Here is a 14,210-nt window from a genome sequence, read left to right on the forward strand (position 1 = left end):
CCAGGGTCAAAGGGTCAAGACTGTAGGTGAACCTTGGGAAGCTGTGGCCCAGGGAAGCTACACCAGTGGGCTCCTCTGTGGAGCCAAGAGAGGAGAAGATGAGGTGGAGGGGGAGTCTGCTGCCAGGCATACAGGGTTCAACATTGGTGCCTAAGGGTGAGGAGAGACAGAGATGAGAGAAGAGTAATGAGACCAGATGACTGTCAGGATGTTGGGCAATGTGTGAGGGCTCAGCCATAAGGCTGCAATCAGGAGAAAGCCCGCGAGTTCTGCCATTATGCTAGGCTGCCACAGCAGCAGCTCTGGGAGAGGCTGTGGGTTGGTCCCACCGCATAAAGAAACCACGCCAAATCAGACTTCCTGCTCTGCCACAAGTCAGCGGTGTGGTCCTGAGCAAGTTAATTCCCCTGTCTGAGTCTCAGGGTCCTCACCCATATAATAATAGCAACTGATCTCATCAGGCTGCTCTAAGCACCAATCGAGACAAGATTTTAACTGTGATGTACTATACAAATAGGGTCACGATCATTTACTAGCTGTGGAACTTTGGTAAAGTTCCTTAACCTCTCAACACCTCCATTAATTTGTCTTCAGAGTAGCAGTGAAAATACTCACTGACACTTATATTGGACTTTCTATGTGTCAAGTGTCCAGGCATTTTTCTGAGGAGTTTCATGACTTAATTCATTTAGTCCTTACAACAATTCTCTGAAGTGGATGCTTTTATTATCCATAGGGACCGGAGGCACAGAGAGGGTAAGCAACTTGCTCAAGGTCACATAGATGTACATGGGCAAAGTCAGGACTCACATACAGGACTTGGGGCTCCAGGGCCTGCATTTACAACCATCCTATGGCATTTGTAGGGTCACCCTGCAGGTCAAATGGATTAATACACAGAAAGAACTTGTAAGCATGTCTGATACATGGAGAGCTCTCAGTGATGGTAGCTGTTATTAGTATTACTAACTGGAAAGTAAAAGACATCCTTTATTTTCGGGACAAGTTGTCATCAGGGGCTTTTGGCAGAGTTTCTGGAGATGAGGTATTTTAGGAAGTTGGAGGCATTGGAGGAAGGGAAAGCAAGGTGAGGCTGGTCTTCCAGGGAAAATGTCATCTTCCTCAGCAGGGAGAGGGGAAATTGGGATCCGCCACTCATTCTTAAAATAAGGGTCAAGGTTTAGCAGATTAGTTCTGACCTCACCAGTACATTAAAATCCCCTCAGGTGGATTTTTTTTTTTTTAATACTGAAGCTCAGATCCCATGCCTGACTTATTGAATCTCTGGCCCTGGGCTCAAGTATGGACATATTTTTTTTCAAGCAATTATAATGTGCAGTAATGTACAGATTGAGAAGGACAGTTATTTCAAAGTGCTTGAGGTCCAGAGTCTGAGCCTCATCTCATCTCTGTCTACACCAAGACAATCCACAATAAGGCCAAAATCAAGATCCAAATAGCAAAAATCCAACATCATTGTGACCATTGGCACAGAATGAAAAGACACACTAACCACGCATCTATCTCTTCCATTAACAGAACCATGTGCTAAAATGAAAGACAAGAGACAAAGATAAAGATGCCTCAGATGCTCTAGAATGCACTAGAATGTACTAGAAGTCACAATGCACCAGAAACATGCACCAGAACAGATTTAAGTCTTCCCAGTGTGTGGCAGCATAGTAGCTTCTCTACACTCCTTCCCTACACCTTCCCTCCCTGCTCCAAACTGAAGCTGTTCTCTAAACCAGCAGGTGATGCCCACTTCCTAATTTCTAGCCACCACCTCAACGGGGGTGGCAAAGTCCCAACAGCCCAACAAGGATATAGCCAACCATTAAGATGGGCTTTTGTTTCCATGTATGGGCCCCCATCCTTGAGAGTAGAATGGGGGAAGAGAAGCTAGCATTAACCAAGTAAGGAGATGGGCTCTGAGCACCAGATGACAGGGGTAGAGCCTGACCCAACTCCCCTGGGGCCTTATTTTCCATAGATTTTCATTCGTCCCAATATTTCCTATCATAAGACAGGTTTCCAACCTCATGGTAAGAATATCAGCATCCTGGAGCTCCATGATCCATGACCAGTTCTCTTTAGGGTCGAATTTGCTCTCTATCTCAGCTCCCATTGCTTGAGTACTTACACCCTTTCAGGGGCTTTTGTGAGTCTCTTTCAGAAGCCACTTTAAGCGTTTCGAGTAGAAAGCAAATTAAAGCAGAGAACTGGTTTTGAAGGTGTTGGAAAGCTGGAAGAGTAAAGGGGAGCAGATATTTGTTACTTAGGAATCAGAAAGCTGCTGCTCATCCTGGACTGGAGTCACAATCCCACCAACGCTACTGCAGCGGCCAGCAATGCCAGCGGAGTCACCACTGTCCACAGTCAAGTGGCCTCAGAAGCCCGCTGTGGCTGCTGGAGGCCCCTCTGGGGGCAGACGACGTGTTTCTCCCACCTCTAGCTTCCCCCCAACAGGTCCTTTGGCAAGGCCCCACCAGGAAGCCACTGGTGGCAAGGGACTCCCAGAAAAGGGACTCACTGGGTTCCAATGCTAATAGGTCGAAGAGGGTGTAGAAGGATTCTCCGGAAGCAGAGCACCAATAGATACTGCCTGCGGAGATACCATCATTACAGCCGTTTACAGATGAGGAAACTGAGACTGAGTTGACACAACTGATAGGCGGCAAAAGCAGGATTCAAACTCAGTTCTACCACGGCTTTAGCCCCTGTGCTGTCCTGCTTCTAGACAAGTCACATCTCCATAAGGAATGAAGAGTTTCTGGGCAGTCACTGGACAGTGCGTTTCTCAGAGGCAGGACTTGTGCCCTCCACACTTCGTCAGTTAGCACTTGCTCCATAACAAACAACTGCAAAACTCAGACGCTCAAAGCATAAAGTTTTATTTTTGCTCATGCGTGAGCAAAAATATTTAGGTGAGCTGAGTGGCCCCGTGGCTCCTGATCGGCCTTCGTCCCGGGAAGGTGGCCAGCTGTGGAGAGGGAAGGCCGCGCCCTGGCTCCACTTCCTCGTGTGTTTTGGAATCAGCTGCTGTCATCTGGTCTGGAACGGCTTTAACTTGGACAAATGAGCTCCTCTCCACTATGACACTAGGCCAAGCGTGTTCACATGGCAAGAGCAGGGTTCTAAGAAAGAGGACAGACCGAGATAGTCATTTCACAAAGGGCACTGGCACGGGGAGGTCATACTCGGAGCCATGGTAGGCCTCGCTCCCCCCCCCAGCACACCCCGCACCTGGAGCCCCTCAGGGGGCTGCACCCCCCAGGACCTGCCAGGCTCTTGGCTAGTGAGGACAGAGACCTTGCCCACGTTCCCCACTGTTCTCTCTCTAACAGAGGCTCATGGGGAGGCTGGATGTCGGAATATGTTCGTCCATGAAGCAAACAGCTAACGGGAAGGAAAGTGCGCCGCCCGCCCCTGCAGCCTCCCCCTCCTGGGACCGGCTCCCTGAGCACCAGGTGCAGAAGGTGGTCAGCAGCTGCTTCTGCCCCACGGTGATTCCAAAAATTCCTCAAAGGTAGTATCACCACGGCCTCCGGGATCGGACTCTCCCCACCCTCCAGGAGGAGAGAGAGTTTCTCACCACATGTCCCCACTTTGTTGCTGGAGTGGTAATGTTTGGGGAGAGCAGAGCAGGGCAGACAGAGCACGTCACCTTTCTTTCCATGACATAGAGCGTCTAAGAATGTGCAGTTGCCCCAGCCGGGGGTGACGATGGCTGACACCATCTCAACCCTCGGCAATCGCTGCTCAGCCGGCTTGCTGCTGAGGTGGCAGGGGGCTCCTGCGGGCACAGGCAGCAGAGGCCCCCAGTTCCCCCCACCTTGGATGCGGGGCAGCTGCCTATCTGCAGACAGAGAAATACCTGCCACACAGTCTCTGAACACACACGCACATGCACACGCACATGCACACACACATGCACACGGACACACATATGCACATCCTGAAATCGGCACATCTGCAGGGCATCCGACCTCCCCCTTCCGTGTACTTTCTTGATCTCAGCCCACACCGCTGCAGTCAGGTGACTCTGATGAGGGCCCAGCCCAAAGAACCGGCATCAGATGCTGAGTTCCTGCATCTTGATTTCTGGTTTTGCATGACTCCGCACCATCCACACCCAGCTCTGTTTCACTCCCTGGAGTGGATGCTTCTCCCGGCTCCCCTCTGGACCCAGATCTCAGTCCCCTGTCACCCCAACCAGAACTTTGTCACTGAGACTGTTTTAGTTTCTACCAGCCACTCCATCCTCAGCCAGCACACCCCCAGGACCTCCCATCTAGAAGACAATAAAAAATTCACTAATGTGGCCTTCTTAGGGGGCATTTGCACAGTAAAAGACAGAGCCTTCCTCTGGACAGGATTGTCTCTGTGGGGACTCAGGGTAGTTTTCAGAGAGATGAAGATGTCTTGTATTTCAGTTATGGTGGTTACCCAAGTATAAGCAGTTGTCATAACTCATTACCCTGTAGGTCCAAAAAGGGATAAATTTTACTATATATATTATATATCTTAATATATGTGGCTGTGTCTATATCTATCTCTGCCCATCTGTCTATATGCTATTGGTTGGGTTTTCTCTGGAAAACCCTGACTAATACACCAACCTGAGGGATGGGGAGGGAGGCAACAGGACACCAAAAATGCCGCTTCGAGCCCGAGATGCTCAGAATAAATGCAGGATCCTGGGAGAAGAGGGTAGAACAGAGAAGAGAAATAAAACTCTAGAAGAGGGGGCTCCAGACACCCAAGCTTCAAAGAGAGATGCAGCATTACCTAAAAAGCCATATGGGAGGAAGAAGAAATGTCTGTGTCTTCTTCTGGATTCCCAAGCAGTTATGATCCCTGTGCTCTGGTGCTGGTGAGACCTTTGCAGCCAGGGTTGAGGGTGATAACAAGGCTGCTGCTTAACCAAAGGGGAGATAAGTCATGGTGGAGTTTTTCATTGTCACAGCAAAGGAGAAGAGAGGATTGAGCAGGGCAATCTTTCTGCCGCTACCCAAACCCTAATTCTAAATAGGCACAGTCCTGGCTGCTGGCCTCAAGTATTCGTAACAGACAGCCCCTAGCAAGTGGCTCTCTCAACTTCCAGCCCTGCTCCTTCAAGGACAGCAGAGTCTGGGGGAGGAACTTCTGTCCCAGAGAAAAATGATTGAGTTGTTTGCAAACTCATCCCTGGGATCCATTTCCTCCAGAGAGTGAGAACAATCGAAAGGTACAAGGTCAAGAAGGAGAGGGAAGGGAGTGGTGGGGTGGAGCAGGCTGACACGACCCACCCAGGCCAGAAGACCACAGGGCTGAGATCAGCACTTCTCTGCAGGGCACCAGAAGGGTACGTATCTGCACCTCTGCATACCCTTCCCCTCACAAATGCTTCCCATGCTTCTGACAGCCAATTTCTCTCCATCTGTCATTGCAAATCTCCACGGCCTGTAAACACTTAGTGAAAAGAAGCCTAAGGTGAAGGCCAGAACTCTGGCAGAAGCCCTACAGAAATAGAGGCAAGGGTTTCCCCCTCATAGTACATTAATTCTTGCAGTTTTATAAAATTTAGCAGCTATGTATTTTATAAAACATACAGCAAACACAGGAGAAAGCATACGTTTTGTCAAATACATAGTTGCCAAATTGCTGGGGTGGCCGAAATTCACTCCAGGTGACAAACCCATGGGAAATCCATGCCTCTGTCTGCCAGAGGGCATGCAAAAGGACATTCCTGGCAGCACTATTTGTTGTACGCCCCCCAAACTGGAAACAACACAGCTGTCTATCAATAGCACAAGGGGTTGATAAATTGCAGCATATTCAGACAATAGATTACAATACAGCAATGAAAAATAACGGTTACAACCTGCATGACATGGATAAACCTCACGCGCACATGGTGACAAAAGAAGCCAGACATAAGAGTATATGCTCACAATTTCATTTATATAAAGCTCAGAAACAGGTATAATCAATTGCTGATGATAAAAGTGCAAGTGGTAGTTGCCTTTGGGGAGTGACCAGAAGGAGGAGAAGAGAGACACTTCGGGATATTCATATGGTTCTGTTTCTTGATTTGGGTGCTGCTGACATCAAAGTATTTCTTTGTAATAATTCATCAACCTGTACATTTTTGTTTCTTTGGGGGGTTTTGTATTATATTCTGCTATTGATTATAGGCTTCTATTACAATTGAAAACGTTAGACTCAACAAACTGGTTCTGAGGTACTCATAGTTCGAGTCAAAACAAGAAGCATATGAATTTAACTTGGAGAAGATTTCCTATTCAAAGAGATGTCAGGATTTTTTTTAAGTTTTTATTTAAATTTCAGTTAGCATATAGTGTAATACTAGTTTCACATCAACCTATACATTTTAAGTTTGTATACTTTTTGTGTATATTATATTTTAATAATAAATGCATATGACATATGCATCTATATAAATATATACATGTATATATGTGTGTGTATATATATATATACACATATATATATAAATATAAATAGAGAGAGCGCCCATGCAAATGTGCCAGGAACTAGGGATTTGACACTTTAAAAATTGCACAATCCATGACCGTGTGGAATTTAGGAGCCGGTGGAGGGAAAGACATTAAGCAAATAATCCCCCAAAGGAATAAAGAATAACAAATTGTGCTAAGTGCTATAAAAGGAAAGCAGGAAGACTCTAACAGGAGGTCTGATTTAGACCTAGCATCTGAGAAGGCTTCTGTGGGGAAGTGAGGCTTCAGCCGACACCTGCGGAGTGGATAGAAGTCAGCCCATAAGCCTTCAGGCAGAGGGAGAGGACAACAAATGTTCTGTGCAAGATGGGCTTGGCCCTTGGGAGGGACCCACCGATGGCGGCAGAGGGGACAGCAGGTGAGAAGCACAGGTGCACAAGACCAGAAACGTGGCATATTGGGGAAATTTCACGGGACCATGTGAAGGGTTTTGGATTTATTCTGAGAGCAGTGGGAAGCCACTGGATCCTTTTACATGGACGGACACACAATCCAATTTGTGTTAGTGGTACCTGCCATTGTTGTATAACGAAGATCGCAAAGAGGCAAAAGAGCACAAGGGAGACCAGCTAAAAGGCAGCTAGAACAGACATGGACTACTGGACTGCGATAGTGGGCTATTGATTCCACTCACTGAAATTGCAATCTAACAGCAGCTCTGTGAAAAACTAAAAGAAACATGACATAAAGTGTAAGCAAAACCAGTAACAACAAATAAAACCTTTAGTGGCTGACAATTATCCTTGTGTTTTTATCCATGACATTTATCCACATGCTTCAGCACCCCTTACTTCAAGGAGATCACATTCAAAATTAGCCCCTAAGGCTACTCTTTCAATATTTTTCTGAATCACGTTTGGCCAGGAGCAGTCGGGCACAGCATGGGAGCATATCAGGGATGATGTGCAGCATATCCTAATAACTAACACCAATGGAGCACTTGCCATTTGCCAAACATCCTTTTTTAGTGTTTATGTTGATGGTTTGTTTAATCCTCATGACAACTGTCTTAGGTGGACACTGTTTTTTCAACTGTTAGGATGAGGGCATGGAAGCAGAGAGAGGTGCCCCCCAATTCCCTAGCTATTGAAAGGCACGCAGTGCATTTTAACAATAGGCTGAAGTTCCTCCCAGGATCAAATCTTTGATCTTGACCTTTTTAGAACCTTTGACTAACAGTAATTTCCAGGCATATCAAAGAATGCTGGAGTTTGTTTGCACTTCCGATTTGGTTAAATTAATTGTCTTGTTTATTCCTTCATTGAAGTATCTGTTCCTGGAAGTCAAAGAGCTTCTATTGAAAGTCAGCTGGAAGCTTTGACAGCTAGGCACTGGGTGTTTGGTGTTCTTCATGATACATGAGTCAGCTACACCAGCCACTGCTGGCTTCGAAAGTCAATGTGGAATTCCAAAACATGTGGCAATTTCAACTGCATTAATGGCATTTCCTGAGATATGATGAAAACCTATGAATTGAGCAAGTTCTTATTTCGATGTTTAAGCCTAGTAAAACTTTTTCAAAGAAGCTTCCATGAGGGAGACATTAAATCGTAGTCAACTCTCTAAGATGCTACCAAATTAAATAACTCAACTGAAGTGACAATCAGTGAAACAGGCAGCTTTCACTGTGTGCTGGAGATAATTGTCTGCTATAGCTGCTGCTGGTGCTGAGCAGGTGACAAGTTTCTTTTGACATCTATTGTAAGATGCATTCCCTTTTCATAAGAACATAAAACATGTGAAATATTGAATTTCAGATTGAGAGAAATAGGGCATTTTGGGACTAGCATCTTCCTTTTTTTCTAGGCAAGGAGTCCATTTCCCACCTGGCAGGACCCTGCCCCCTTCACCCTTCTAGACTGGTTTTCTTGCATCCTATCCTAGACTTCCAAACATGCTCTCCTACTCCAGTTACCCTCATGTCCCTCTAACCCAAATACATCAACTGTAAGGTAAACACATTCTAAATATCTTCTGAAGGCTGTGTAAGGGAGTGGCCTCTGGTATGAAGTAGCATTGCCTTATATTTTATTGTCACCATTTATTAGCTTTATGAGTACATTACTCTGCGTTCAGTTTCTCCTCCCAAAAAAATGAAGGTAATAGTACTTTCCTTTAGCTATTACTTCATTAAATAGTACTTAGATTTAGCCAAGGATATTAGCTGCTGTTATTACTATTACAGTTAATCGATTAATACCGATATTAATATCACAGTAGTAAATCTCTTATCTCTTATTAAGCAAGGCCCTTAGTTAATTGATTCAATTAAAAAGTGAAATTGAGTGAGAAATTCATAATAGTTAAAAAAATATTCAGGGTGTCTAGGTGGCTCAGCGGTTGAGCGTCTTGCCTTTGACTCAGGGTGTGATCCCAGGGTCCTGGGATCGAGTCCTGCATCAGCTTCCCTGTGCAGAGCCTGCTTCTCCTTCTGCCTATGTCTCTACCTCTCTCTCTCTTTCATGAATAAATAAATAAAATCTTTTAAAAAATAAAACAGGAAACATACTTAACAATGGAATATCAAGTGTCTACCTGAGATCAAGAGTGAGACAAGAGTATCCACTACCAGCATTTTAGTCAGTGTTATACTGGAAGTCATGGAAAAATAATTAATTAATTAATTAAAATAATAATTTCCTATTAAAATAGGAAAAAATAAGTGAAAATTATATAGATTGAAAAGAAAAGAAAAAATATTGCCCTAGTGACAGATAATATGATTGTGTACTTAGAAAAGCCAAAAGATTTTTCAGACAATTGAATCACCAAGGGAAGCTAGTAAGAGTTAAGCAGATCTAACATCCATATATTTTAAAAATAATATTGGGATACATTATTAATAAATAGTTATAAAAGAAAAAAATTTTTAAAAGATTTTTATTTATTTATTCATGAAAGACAGAGAGAGAGAGAGAGAAAGAGAGGTAGAGACACAGGCAGAGGGAGAAGCAGGCTCCATGAAGGGAGCCCGATGTGGGACTCGATCCCAGGACTCCAGGATCACGCCCTGGACGGAAGGCAGGCGCTAAACCGCTGAGCCACCTAGGGATCCCTAAAAGAAAATTTTTTTTAATTTATTTTTTATTGGTGTTCAATTTACTAACATACAGAATAACCCCCAGTGCCCGTCACCCATTCACTCCCACCCCCGCCCTTCTCCCCTTCCACCACCCCTAGTTCGTTTCCCAGAGTTAGCAGTCTTTACGTTCTGTCTCCCTTTCTGCTATTTCCCACACATTTCTTCTCCCTTCCCTTCTATTCCCTTTCACTATTATTTATATTCCCCAAATTAATGAGAACATACAATGTTTGTCCTTCTCCGATTGACTTACTTCACTCAGCATAATACCCTCCAGTTCCATCCACGTTGAAGCAAATGGTGGGTATTCATCATTTCTAATGGCTGAGTAATATTCCATTGTATACATAAACCACATCTTCTTTATCCATTCATCTTTCGTTGGACACTGAGGCTCCTTCCACAGTTTGGCTATCGTGGCCATGCAAGATACATCCACGAAGGCAAAAGAAACAAAAGCAAAAATGAACTATTGGGACTTCATCAAGATAAGAAGCTTCTGCACAGCAAAGGATACAGTCAACAAAACTCAAAGACAACCTACAGAATGGGAGAAGATATTTGCAAATGACATATCAGATAAAGGGCTAGTTTCCAAGATCTATAAAGAACTTATTAAACTCAACACCAAAGAAACAAACAATCCAATCATGAAATGGGCAAAAGACATGAACAGAAACCTAAAAGAAAATTTTAAAGCTACTTAATACAATAATTTTAAAAATACCAACTACTTAAAATTAAAACAAAATCTGTGTGACTTTTACACTAAAAACTGGAAACCCTTCCTGAGAGAAAGTTTACAAGACCTAAATAACTTGAAGGATCTGCTATGTTGTTATGGAGAAGACTCGATAGTTTAAAATTGTCAGTTATTCCCAAATGGATCTATAAATTCAATGATATTCCCAGTAGAAGGCAATCTGTGTGTGTGTGTGTGTGTGTGTGTGAGAGAGAGAGAGAGAGAGAGAGAGAGTTGACCTGCTGTTCTAACATTTTTTTTTGTTCTAACATTTATATGAGAAAGACCAAGAATAGCCAAAATAGCGTTGAAAAATAAGAAAAAAAAATTGGAGGACTTACATTACCAGCTATCAAACCTTATTCTAAAGCTTCAGTGATAAAGATAGTGTGGCATTGGTGAAAAGATAGGCAAATAAATGCACAGATTTGAACAGAGATTCCAAAAATGAAGATGAAAATGCATTAGGGAATAAAGGATGGTCTTTTTAATAAATAGGACTTGCTCATCGCATATCCATATTAAAAATAATAATAAAGGAAGCATCCTCACCCTACTTCACACTACACACAAAAATCAATTCCAGATGTGTTATAGATCTAAATATGAAAGGTAAAATGATAAAGCTTTTAGGAGCTAACCTCAGAGAATATTCTTATGATTATAAACAGAACCATAAGGGCAAAGATGACTAATTGTACCATGATAATATCAAGAACGTCTGTTTTTCAAAGACAGTCCTGAGAAAATGAAGACAGGCTGCAGAGTGGAAGAAGATATTTGTGATACATACATTCATTCAATGGAGGACTCAAACTCAGAATATACAAAAAAAAAAAAAGTCTATAAATTTCTAAGAAAAAATGTTGACATTCCAAGAGGAAAAGAGAAACATGACTTGAATAGCTACTTCATTAAAAAGAATATTCAAAAGGCAAATAACCATTTGAAAATGTGCCCGTCTTCATGGAAATGCAAATTAATGCCTCAATGAGACACTGAGCACTGGGATCTTGGTTTCCAAATATGACTTTCTGATAGAAGGGATCATAGCTCCTTGGAGAAATGGATAATTCTAAGGTGGGGCAGGAAAATACAATATGACCCAAGAATGCCTTATTAAGTAAAGTAAAACAGTGCTTAAAAAACAAAGGGAAAAAAAAAAAAAAACAAAGGGACAAGGGATACATCAAAGGGACATGGAAGCCAGCCTGAAAGGGTTCCCAATGGTCAATGCTGGGAAAATTTGATCAATAAATAAATAAGGTAGCATTGGATTATCACCCAAAGTACAAAATTAATATACATGAGTCCTTACTGTTATGAATGAATGAATGAATGAATGAATGAGGAAAATACAAATGAAACTTAATTTTCTCTCCTCATCCCCCTTGAGGGTGGTTAGATTCAGTGGTTCACTCCCAAACTACAAAATAGAGAAAGGAAAAAATGGAGACTTTGTGGTCAGGAAACTCCGCAAGTGCTGTGTTAACCAAGTGAAGGCTAACCTCCTCAGTGATGCCATGTGGTTGGTATGTATTCCTTAATTATGCTGTAATGAGAAGAGCATTTCACCTCTGTGGCATTCTTTCCAAAAATTGTTAACCCCATTCTAGTAATGACATCAGACAGACCGGATTAGGAGATAGGTTGCAGGATACCTTGCCAGTATTTCTCAACACAATCAAGGCCATAAAAACAAAGGAAAGACTGGAAATCTGTCACAGACCAGAGGAGGCTGGGGAAGCATGACAACTCCATGCAATGTGGTTCCCTGGAATGGCTCCTGGAACAGAAAGAGGAAAATAATGGAAAAACTGATGAAATCTAAATAAAGTCTGGAGTTTACTTAATAGTAATGTACCAATGTCAGTTTCTTAGCTTCGACCAATATATTATGGTAGTGTAAGCTGTGAATAGTGGAGCACACGGGGTAAGGTCAACACAGGAACTACTATCTTTGCCACAAAGATTTACAAAAAATGTAAATCTAAAATTATTCTGCAATAAAAGAGGTACTAAAAACAAACAATAAGATGCCACATCACCCCCGCATGAATTGCTAAAATTAGGAAGGACAACAATGGCACCAACAACACCAAATATTTGCAAGGATGTTGGAAACATTGGACTTTCATACTCTGTGGATAAAAGTGTAAACTGACACACTGCTTTGGAAAACTCAGGCAGTATCTACAAAATCTGAATACAACTTAAGGGCCAGCAGTTTCCCTCCTAGAAAGATGCTCAAAAGAAATGCATGCATGTGTTCATCACAAGGCCTGTATAAAAATGTGTATGGCAGCGCCACTCACAACAGCCAGACATTGGAAACAACTTTAATATTCTCCAATAATAAGATGGATGAATTGGGTTATTCACCACATCCAAAGCACCATTGAACCCAGATGGTGGAAAACTATCTGGATGTGGTCATATTTTGCTAAAGGTCACTTGCATCTCTTTTTAAGCTACCATCTATTGAGTGCTTACCGTATCCCCACTATAGGTCATGGAACACTATGCAAGACTGGCCAAATTATTGCTATACTAAACAATACAGGTGGATTTTGCAAACACAGCCCCAAACAAAAGAAGTCAAGCCAAAAACACAACAAAAACATTCTGCTTGATTTATAAAATAGGCAAAAGTAATCAATGCTGATAGAAGTCAGAGTAGTGGTCACGGTTGAGGCAAGAGTGTGTAATGGTTGGAATAAGGCAGGAGGAAAGATTTTGGGGTGCTGGCAAAGTTCTGTTTCCTGATATGGTTGCCGTTTACCCTGGGTGTTTGCTTTGTGTAAAACTACATCTCTCCGTCCTCTTAGATCCGTGCTCTTTTCTCTATGTATATTACACTTCAATAAAAACTTTTCTTAAAGCTAAAAAATGATACATAATACTTCAAACCTGTTTAATTTTAACTTAAAGCATATAAATGCACATTCATTCACCACTCTTTTGATGTGGAGCCAAGGCTTTTCTTTGAGAACGGGTCCGCTGACTGGAGCTTCTTGTCATCTTTCTTACATAAACCACACCCATAATGCATCATCTACAATTTCCAGCGTCAATTGCTTTGAAGTAGAGCAAGACCTTAAAGACCCTTATAAAGCAATCAGAGCGCAGAATCTCGCTAGGATTTTATGATTTCCCCAATTCTGCCATTGTCTCAACCACACCCCGATTCCGTAGCAATTTTTTTTGCACTTCCCTTGAGTAAGTCTTTTCAAAGTTTTCAACTTAGCATTCATAGAAAGTTGTCATTGTTCTCACACTTATTTTATTTTTGTGGCTCATGTTGCATTCAGTGACTAACAGGTAAGGATGGCATAAATAGATTTGGAACCAAACACAAATGATCCTTGATAAACATACAATTCTGATGGCAGCAGACACATGTGGGTGTTCCGGAGAGCAGTCCACATTTACAGGCTCTTTTCCTGAGGTGGGCTTACATTCACCAATGTGTTTCACAGAGGAAATCAAGTTAGACCCCTGTGTCTGTCAAGTGGAGAGCTGGCTCATGCTGTCACGTACGCGCCTGAGCTCCCAGCTGCTACCACTGGTCATTTTTGGATCATCTTTCACCTGGGCCACTTGGAGGCCCCTGAATGATTGCAATCCAGTACCTTTTTGTCCCCTAAAGTACAAAGCATGCACCTGTTTTGTGCTTCAAACTCTTTCAATGTAGAGCGCCTGGTGTACACTGGGTGCTCAGTAAAGAGATGCTGAGTGAGCAAACGACGAAACAAATGGATGTATGAGTTGCCAGTTCCTCCAGAACAGAAGTCCAGCCCTTCGGCCTGTTCTGCATGGTTCTGCCAGGCCAGATCCTGCTCACCTGCCCGGCCTCACCGCA

General features: G+C 42.9%; 1 long non-coding RNA gene across 1 annotated transcript; it reads right to left on the reverse strand.

The window, feature by feature from the left end:
- Positions 1–2,950: 2,950 nt before the first annotated feature.
- Positions 2,951–5,074, reverse strand: LOC144323022 (uncharacterized). Its single transcript, XR_013388580.1, has 3 exons — positions 4,792–5,074; positions 4,623–4,700; positions 2,951–3,137 (listed from the first exon to the last, which is right to left on the reverse strand). It is a non-coding gene; the product is annotated as an uncharacterized LOC144323022 (long non-coding RNA).
- Between the last annotated feature and the right edge of the window lie 9,136 nt (positions 5,075–14,210).

The sequence above is a fragment of the Canis aureus genome, chromosome 11 (genome assembly GCF_053574225.1).
Source record: "Canis aureus isolate CA01 chromosome 11, VMU_Caureus_v.1.0, whole genome shotgun sequence".
Classification (NCBI taxonomy): domain Eukaryota; kingdom Metazoa; phylum Chordata; class Mammalia; order Carnivora; family Canidae; genus Canis; species Canis aureus.